Source organism: Bison bison, unplaced genomic scaffold (genome assembly GCF_000754665.1).
Source record: "Bison bison bison isolate TAMUID 2011002044 unplaced genomic scaffold, Bison_UMD1.0 scf7180017857507, whole genome shotgun sequence".
Lineage (NCBI taxonomy): Eukaryota > Metazoa > Chordata > Mammalia > Artiodactyla > Bovidae > Bison > Bison bison.
In genome coordinates this window covers 9,337-19,076 of record NW_011488080.1, presented here as the reverse complement: position 1 = coordinate 19,076, position 9,740 = coordinate 9,337, and the positions used below count along the sequence as shown (strand labels likewise).

The window sequence follows — 9,740 nt, the reverse complement described above, 5'->3', positions numbered from 1 at the left end:
GGGCGGGCGGCCCTGACCCTCCCGCGGACGGCCGCCGAGGGCAGGGCATGAGCAGTGTCGACCAGGCTCCCCACGACGGGCCGCCCTCCTCAGTCTCAGGCGCGGCCGTGGTGAGACGCTGAACCCCAGTGGAGACGAGTACCAGCCCCCAAGGCAGGCGGTAGCCAACACAACCCTTGTCTTCGTGCCCACCCCTTCTGCAGCCCTCTTCCAGCGTCTACGCCAGGAGGGCAGCACAGCCTGGAGCCCCTGTCTCCGCCCCAGCACTCCACACCACCCGCCTCTCAGGCGGGACAGCCCCTCAGGGCGTGCCCACTCCCCTGCACACCTCAGGCCGGAGCCCGCCTCGGCCACGCTGCGCCCCTGCCCAGCCCCGTCCCCCGGCACTGGGACCACAGCAGGCCTCACTGCACGCTGCCCCGCAACCTTTGCAACGCACCTGGACCTGAAAGTATTCGCTCTTCACCCGCAACGTAAGTGCAGCTGGCGTCCAGGAGCTCACCTGGCAAACGGAGCTGGGCACAGGCTCGGCAGCAGGGAGGCAGGCGCGGTCAGCCAGTCCTCCACAGAGCTCCGGACCCAGAGTCCGAGGCCGTGCGCCGGGGCCCCTCCAAGCCTCGAAAGCTGGCCCAGCGCTGCGCCCGGCGCCCGCTTCACCACAGCGCTCCCCCCTGGCCCATCATCCCCAAGTCCAGGGTCCGCCGGGTGAGAGCCCCCCACCTTGGAAGCAGTCTCAGGACAGGCGTGGCTCAGAGGCCCCGGACGGCAGGAAGGCGCGCCTTCCGGCACGGTGAACACGAGGGCGGCACGGGCAGGCCTCTCCGGGCCCCACACCCGAGGCGAGGCAGGGCCAGTGCCATGCGCATCTTCTAAGGACCACACAGAGAGGGGGAGCTGAATATCCGAGGCGGAATCGAAGCCAGGACCGGAGGGGCCCAATCCGCCGCTGGAGGGACCTGCGTGTCAGGGGAAATCCTGGAAGCGCACTCCAGACCCCTGTGACACAGGGCACGGCCCCTCACCACGTCCTGCAACCGAGTGAAGGACTCTGCTGGGCGCTTATCAGTGGCAGGATGAGGATGCAGGAGGGACAGAGGAAGGCCGAGGCAAGCACTTCCTTCTGAGATCCAAATGTCACGGCGCATGCTTCCGCGTGAGACGCTGAGCCGCACCGTGTACCCAAGCACACCGGCCGCTGCTGCCAACTGAGGGTCACACCATTTGTCTTTACTGCGTGAGTAACGATCTCACACCCGAACTCCAAACTCAATCACGCATCAGAAATTCAGTACGACACAACCAATCGTGTGTCAAGAAAACAGAACACGTGAGATCAATCTTTCTTCCTAGTACTTCATTCTAATTCTTAACAAGTAAAACTTGAAAACAACATTACCTGACTTAGCAGACTCTGGGCTACTAGTAACAGATATCAGGGACAAGAGACATCCCTACAAAGGGCACAGCAGCTCACCCCAAACTCAAGTTGGTGGGAGGGTCTTCGGATTCTATCCCTCCAAAACTATTTCTTAAATTCAAAACATTTCCCCCAAGGACCAAATCCTATCTCTGAGAACCTTGCCTATCTAACCTGATTTACTGTAAATGAGTAATTTAACTATTTCAGCTTTAAAAAACAATCATCCCTCCTAAGGACTCCAGAACACAAGAGAGACCGTGCACTAGAGGAGAGGACGTGGGTCATTCAGGCGGAACCTGGGTCCAAGTGCCAGCTCCACCACACAGTAGCCGCACGACTCTGGACACGCTACTCACGTCCAGGAGTCAGTTCTCACACCTCTGGGTGGAGGCCCGGAGTCCCACCACAGGGTGAGCTGCACACACTTCCTCCCTGCCCCACAGAGGCGAATTCCCTCATCCTGACTTCTTACTTCCTCTTTCCAAACAGCCGTTTTCAAACTTCACAAGGTCCAGGAAAGCAGGAAGAGCAGTAGTGAGTGAAAGTTACCCAGCAACAGATTCCGAGGCAGCTAACAATCAGCGAGGCCCCTACGCCAACCGCACGGCCGGGCCCTCCGCTCAGCAAAGGCTCCCACTCGCGCGGGGCCGGGCTGGGAGGTCAGCAGTAGACACCAGGTAAATGGGGGCTTCCCGCACTAGGCTGGGTCGGCAAGACCCTCGGACAGGCACCGCGATGCAGCTCTCGGGGCCCCAGGAACAGTGGGGGAACGTCACCGGCTTTCACGAGCATCGCAGGGAACTTTTCGCAGGGGAGTCTGCCGGCCTCACTTTCTCACGGCCTGTTTCCTGAGGGAGTCTCCTTTTCAGGGCAGTTGCCCGTCACCCCTTCCAGCCCAGTCACCTGGAACGCCCCGGTTCCCTCCTGAGACGCAGCAGGGCTAACAGGTCTAAGCTCCAGGCTCCCGACAGCACGGGAGACGAAACAGTAACTGCTGTGCACAAAGCAACCAGCGGCTAGAGGGGGGCAGGCCTCTCCCTGACCTCACCACACTCTGAAGCTTCACCTGCAAGGCAGTTCAGGGACGGGGAGCCCTTCTCTGAAGCCACTCTGTGGCCTCGATGCAGACGCGGCCACGGCTGAGCACCCTCTCCACACCTGCGGGACGCCTTGGCCGGACAGAGCGCCCACGCAATGGGCAGCCACGTGCGGCGAGGACTGGGACAGCACAGCGGCCTTGAGGGGTTAGCTCTGAGGATACTAAACCCTGGGGGAGAAAGGAAACCCTTTGTTAGCCGTTCAGCAGAGACTCTCATGCAATAAATCCCCCGCCTTCAATTTTTATTTCCAGCTTAAAAAAAAAAAATCCCTACAGAAACAGCATTGGAGAAAAAAATGACAAATTCCAAATTAATACCTGTCACTGTATTTAAAACACGGAAGGAGTGAAGACGGACTGCACACGTGAGAAAAATGAACCAAAGTCACCAGTAACTGTCAGACGACAGTCCCGTACGCAGAGCTTGGCTCTGAGGCGCTGCAGGGAGGAGAGGCGAGACTCGGGAGAGGAGGGGAAGCAGGGTGGGCCTGCGAGGCCGGGGGCACCGCGGCCAGCCCCGCCCGCCAGCCTTCGTCACCAGGGGCCCCTTCAGTTCTCGGGCAGGTTCTCACATGTGGAGCCGAACGTCAGTTCGACGGTGACTGCCATTTACTAGGGGACCTGCCAAAGCAGCACAAAATCAATCCAGTGCTCTTTCCACGTGAAGGCTCTTCAAACAGTTCAACCTCAAGAGGAACAATGCCCAGCCCCACCTTCTGTGCTCCAGGCGGGAGGGCGCTGCGGCTCCTTCAACCGCAGGGCAGAGCATTCCAGCTGAAAAGCAGATCACAGTGGAAAGAACACGGGAAACCTGGGCTCAAAGCCGAGCGTGGCCCCTGGTGAACTCTGCATTCTTAACCTCGTCTCCTCATTTATAAAATAAGGAAAATAACAGTCGTGCTAACTACTTTACAATGTGTCGTGAGAGGACCCTATAACGAACGGTACAGGTGGGATGTGTGGTTTTCAACCACGCTGCCATGGAGGCTCACTAGATTCCACCTAGTAATAACCTAAACCTCATAAATCTTATGAATTAAACTAGTTTTGTAAATAAAGTGCTAGAACCCAACCCCAGTAAGCACATGTGGTGCTGGGGGTGGGAAGGAGGGCCAGAAGCAGAACCAGGGGAGGAGGAGAGGGAGACCCTGCGCAGCGAGGCAGCACCAGGCTGGCATTTATATATAGTACATTATATGACATTACACCAGACCTTCGGGAACATTACTGCAACACAAGCCTGCAGGCGTGTTTTGTTTTGTTGCTTTTTCAAAATACGAGGCTCATTAGTAACCGAACTGCCCCCCAAAACTTCTGCAGGATAATATTTTACTCATTAGAGTGACATTCTGATTATTCATGATGACCAGCATCCCCTGATGATGGAGCTGGCCTGTCACCTGGATGGGTAACACGAAGGTGTGCATTTCTAACTTCATTTCAAAGTCAAATAAAAAACCAAAATCAGAACCAAACATTTATTTTACCTGCGTGACCGCCAGGGCCAACACAGAAAGATCAGCGTAGGCCCAGCTAGGCTGCATATCAATACAAAGCTGCCCTCGCTGGAGGGAATGCCCTCCAGGCCTAACCATTTCAGATGATCCAAACTGTTTTCCCTAGGCTTCACCACGAGTAATTTAGGCTTTACTGGAGGGATAACCTCAATAATTCAAAGGGCCACATAGTAAGTACAGAAAGTTCAGGAAGAAAACAAGACTGGGGTGCGAAATTCTGCCACGTCCCCCAAAGTCCTCTCAGCGGCGCCCTTCAGAAAGCACCCCCACGCCCTTCACCTGGCCCCCGCGGAGGGGCGTCTATTACTCGGCACCAGGGTAAGAGGCTCAGTCCAGTCACTCAGTCGTGTCCGACTCTTTGCGACCCCATGGACTGCAGCCCGCCAGGCCTCCCTGTCCATCACCAACTCCCGGAGTTCACTCAGACTCACGTCCATCGAGTCAGTGATGCCATCCAGCCATCTCATCCTCTGTTGTCCCCTTCTCCTGCCTTCAATCTTTCCCGCATCAGGGTCTTTTCCAGTGAGTCAGCTCTTCACATCAGGCGGCCAAAGCACTGGAGTACGAGGACTTGGATGCAATTCATAAACGTGCTAACTTGCTCACCAAGGACTCCTGCCCTGACCACCCGACCACAGATCAGTGGATCGCCCAGAACTCTTCAGCCACATTAAGCAGTTAGATCTTTTATTTATTTTCTCCTGTTTTTTATTTTACTAAAATGTTCTACCTTCTCCTTAAGTAACCTGCAACAACACTTAGGGCCGTTTAGCCTTGGTAGCTCATAGGTGCTCCTCAGAAAGCTGCCGCAGACTCAGGCCGCCCTGGTGAAACCCTAGGCTGTGCGACCTGTTTATTTCTTGAGGTCTCACCCCCACCCCTCCTAGAAAGTAAACTCTAGGAGCACAGAGCATCATGTTTCATCGCCTCCGAGTCCAAATCGGTGCCTGATGCATAGCAGCCTCTTACTATCTGCTGAACTGAATGAATACACAGTATATTTACACTACGGAATATTATCAAGACTATGAAGCTATTCATCATAGTGAGTCAGACTGGTACGAGCTAATTTAATAGAATTTCCAGAAGTATCAAGTGAGTGAGAAAAACAAAAAGCAGAAGGACCAAAAATGTCCCATGTTTTTAAAAGTACCCCCTGAATACCCATACACTGATTAGCAAGTGGAGAACTCAGAATGTGACATGGCCTGGAGGGGCTGTAAAATGGAGCAGCTGTGGAGAACAGTTGGTGATGACGCTAAAGGCTTAACGTTGCTGCGATGTGACCCAGCGATCCCACTCCTAGATCCCACACATCTGAGACAAGAGAATACATCTGTCCACACAGAACCCTGTACATGGAGGTTCACAGCAGCATCATCCGTAACAGCCAAAAGCGGAATAAACCAGGCACTGCCCTGGTGGTCCAGCGGTTATGACTCTGAGCTTCCGATCCAGGGGGTGCAGGTTCCACCCTCGGCTGGGGACCTAAGCCTGCAAACCTCGCAGCGCGGCCAAAAAAAACAATATAAATGAAGGAACCAGGCTTGAAAAACCCAGCAGATAATGTGTAACAGGAGAGGTGAAGCACAGCTGAGCAAGTGCAATGGCGTGATGGGGTCTGCAGAAAACGCCGACCCCAGGAAGAGAGAAGAACTAGAAGCTGGGACGGAAGATTGAAGACTGACCTGAACCACGGGACTGCCCAGCGTCCAGTGGCTGGGGCTTGGTGCTTTTACTGCTGGGGGCCCAGGTTTAATCTGTGGTTGGGGAACTAAGATCTGGCGAGCTGTGAGGCCAGGGAAAGACTGAGACAAACCCATCAAGGTTTTGTTTTCCGTTTTCCAAAAAAGTATGCAAGGAGAAAACTCTGTATTCTCCTGCTCAAGAACTCTTGGGCCTGGTGAGCACAACAGCTGTGACCGGGAGACGCTTCCAGGGAAAGAAAGGAGTGGGACTCGGGACACTGGTGTCTCCTACGTGGGAGGAAAAGGGTCCCTCATGGGAGAAAGGAGTCCAGTTGTGACTGCTGTGGAAAAAGCAGCTTTAACTGCCTCAAGACTTCCTGGGGGACAAGGTGTCCCGGGAAAATGGCTGAGTTGGGACTTTCTCCAAGAACATGAGAAGGGAGAGAGGAAGAAAGGGACAACTTTCATTTTTAACAAGTATTTCTTGACAAATTTTAACCCTGTTGCCAGTTTCTTTGCCTGTTTTCTAAACTTAATCAGGATCTCTCTCTCTTTTTTCTTTGGTATAAACTCAGTTCTTTTGAAAAGTAGTGCAATATGGGTTTTGGTTTTTTTTTTTTTAAGAGACAAAGTACTTTTTCCCCTTTAACATTCCTGTTTTCCCTGGGCTATATGCACAAAAGACAAACTTGAAATTTGACATCTTCATTTCTTAAAATTTTACCATTCAGTAACATCAGATTTTTAAAAATCACAAGGCAGAAGGTTCGCAAGGAGGGGAAAAGAGACAATATGCAACAAGTAAAGATGATGCCCGCCTCATTTCTATTGATAAAACATTACCGAGTCTCCTCTACCAAGAAGCCAGATTTGAAGGAGACGCTAAGACACAATTAAATGGACTCCGCAAGTTGGCGTGCGTGGCTGGGAGGTGTCGCAGGGCTGGCAAGGCCAGTGGACCTCTGGAGGGGCCGGGCCCGAGGGTCTCTGCACCCTGCTCTGCGTCAGGCACCAGGGGCCAAACCCTACGGTGAGGGGGCTGGACGGGCCTGCGGGAGACAGGGAGGCCCTGCAGGCAGGGACTCTGAGCCGAGTTTGCAGGACGAGGTGAAAGAAGAGCGTTCCAGCAGGAGATGTGTGAGTACCGGCGGGGCGGGGCGGGGCGGGCGGCATTGAAGGGTTTTAAATTGTGCCGGGGTGGGGCAGTAACTCAGCAGATTAACATTTTAGAAAGACAGGCAGGAGCAAACCTCAGGATTTAACCAAAAAAATAAAGCCAGGACAATGAGGACGTGAGGAAAGGTCAGGAAAAACACATCTGCCCTCTTTTCTGTGGACAAATGTCTGTTACAGAGTTACCGCGTTCTCCTCCGAAACTGGAGCACTCAGAGGTGAGTGAGAGCAGTCCGTCCTCCAAGGAGAAAATGAGTATTTCAGGAATTAGAGATTATAATATTTTGAGACACCTTAAAAATGCATGTCTGATACACATTATACATTGCAGTTTTATATGTACAAAAAAAATTTACGATAACTCTAAATCTGTTAAGAGTTTTAAATCTTTAAAAATGCTTAAGATTTCTTGGACACAAAGGCCATCGGTTACACACGCACTCTAAAACGGATGACGCCGGCCATGTCTCCCAGCAGCACAGCCTGCCTTCTTGATGGTCACGGTGCTTCACAGCCAAAGACTGGGGCCACCGTACTGAAAGATTTCCCAGCTGACTGCGAATCCCCACAGGGGTTCTTTACCTCAGCAGCCAGTCTATTCAATAGAACAATTCCAACCACCGGGAGGAATTCCCCTGCCTGGGCTCACACACACACACCCACGAATATCCTGACATTTTATATCTGGTAGAAAGGGTGATCAGAATAGAAGTATCGTTAATACGTAACAGAGCCTTCTTACCTGCCTGTGGATTGTGACAAACCACAAAGTAAACTCACATTTACTCTTCAAAAGTAATCTTCTTAGCAGCAAAAGCCCCAGGAACTTTTTCCTAAACTCCCTTACTGCAATAGCAAAACAATAGATTCTAGGTTCTCTTTTTTTCTAAAAAAATCTTATTGTGATAAGGAAACGAACCTGGTAGTTGCCATTTACAATCCCACATACCACCGTTTACTATCCCCATCATGCCATAAAAGATGCTTTAACACCCAGAAAATGACATTTTTAGAAAGAACAGCCTTTTAACTGAATAAATTTAGTTTTACAAAGAACTCTCTATACTGTCCTTGTTCTTTAACACACTGAAGCCCACTCAACACTTCGTTTCATGGCCTGACCACGGCCTGTTCACCGCAGCTTTCCAACCCCACCTCTCCAATCTTTAAGGACCACAGTGTCATGGAACTGGTGAGAAGGCCCAGTTCTACCTCTGGCTGGAGAGGACTAAGTAGCCAAGGAGCCACTGAACATTAAAGCCGACACCTCAAGCAGAGCCCTTCCATCTCCACTTCCAAATGCCACCTTTACACGTGGGGAAATGGAGCCCAGAAAGGAAAGCTGACTTGCCCGAAGCCACAAAGAGCATTTACTCGCCTAACGCCTTGTCGCCTTTCCTCTACTGCGTAATAACCACGCGTAAGTGAGCCACGTGATTTGAATGTGTATGGCTATACACCAAGTCTGAATGCATTACGAAACCCAACCCTGATAATTACTTTGAACCAAAGCAGTATTACCACCTGAGTCATCTGAAATACGGGCTTCCCAGGCGGCGCTCGTGGTCAAGAATCCTCTTGCCTATGTAGGCGACAGGGGTTCTATCCCTGGGTCGGGAAGATCCCCTGGAGTAGGAAATGGCAACCCGTGCCAGTATTCTTGCCCGGAAAATTCCACGGACAGAGGAGCCTGGCGGGCTACAGTCCACTGGGTCGTGAAGAGTCAGACGTGACTGAGCGCGCACACGTGATCTGAAATACAAGATGCGCTGGGTCGAGTCAGCTATAGAGAGCCTGTGCCTCACAGAAACCCCGTCTCAAGACGACGCAAGGCAGATACGCACCCCCAGAAGCTGAGTTTAAAACAGAAATTCTGATACAGGCCTCACCTCAGCCACAACCACTGTAATCACCTTCCACTCACTACGATGCTGAACTGGACACTCAGGTATCTGGACTGCTGCCTAGGTGCGTGGCGATAAGGCTTTACCACGGCACAATGTTCACTGTCTTACTAAAAATGAACGTCAAGAAAATCCCTACATATCAAGAATGCACACAGGCAATTGAGCAAAGAGCATCCTCCAGCTGTCTCAAGTTGAGTCTTTAAAGACTGCTTGGAGTGCCATCAAAGGAGAAAAGGAGAGGAAAAAAAATTAGCGGACCAGCTATCTCTTTATAGGAAAAAAAATCTTACCCAGGCCAATACCCCACTTCTCCTCACAGCCTACACCCTTCATCGATGTCTTTATTTGATAAGCTATCCATAGGTACTGATGTCTGCTGTATCTACCAAGCCCCCAGGCTCTGATTTCATCTCAAGATGCAGCTCCCGGGGTGATAGCAAAACATTATCTGTAGTTTCTTGCATCTCTTGCCAATTTACTAAACATTGTCAATGTCTGGAGATGCCTTAAAAAAAAAAAAAAAAAAAAGACATTTCCCTCATAATCGATACAGGAGGACGAATTTATGGTCATTTCCCTCGGGTCCTCGCGTGCTTGCCGGAGAATTACCAAGGGCATCAGCAAACCCAGATTCTCTTGCGTTTGACTGATCACAGGGATTCTTCCTCGGTTTTGTTAAGCAGGCCGAAACTATGTGGTCACTGATTTCTTTTTCCCAAGTCATCTATCTCCAGGGGAGCTGCCCAGAGACCAACTCCGATGCCTTAAGCGTTAACCACTGAAGCCATACAATGACCGGATTGCGGGAAATGCAAAGATGTCCTCGGCAACAAGAGTATTCACGTTCAACCGGAGGCAATGAACCGGGTTTGGAGAATTAAGGACCCTCCGCCCGCCCGGCTGACCCTGCCAGCACAGAGCGGGGCGCAGGTGGGG

General features: G+C 51.9%; 1 protein-coding gene across 1 annotated transcript in view; it reads right to left on the bottom strand.

The window, feature by feature from the left end:
• Window positions 1-9,679, bottom strand: part of LOC105003606 (cytospin-A-like) — a 50,228-nt gene extending 40,549 nt beyond the window's left edge. Inside the window, exon 1 of the mRNA XM_010860867.1 lies at window positions 9,095-9,679. The gene's annotated coding sequence lies outside the window, so the exon portion shown is untranslated. The remainder of the gene's footprint in view (window positions 1-9,094) is intronic.
• Between the last annotated feature and the right edge of the window lie 61 nt (window positions 9,680-9,740).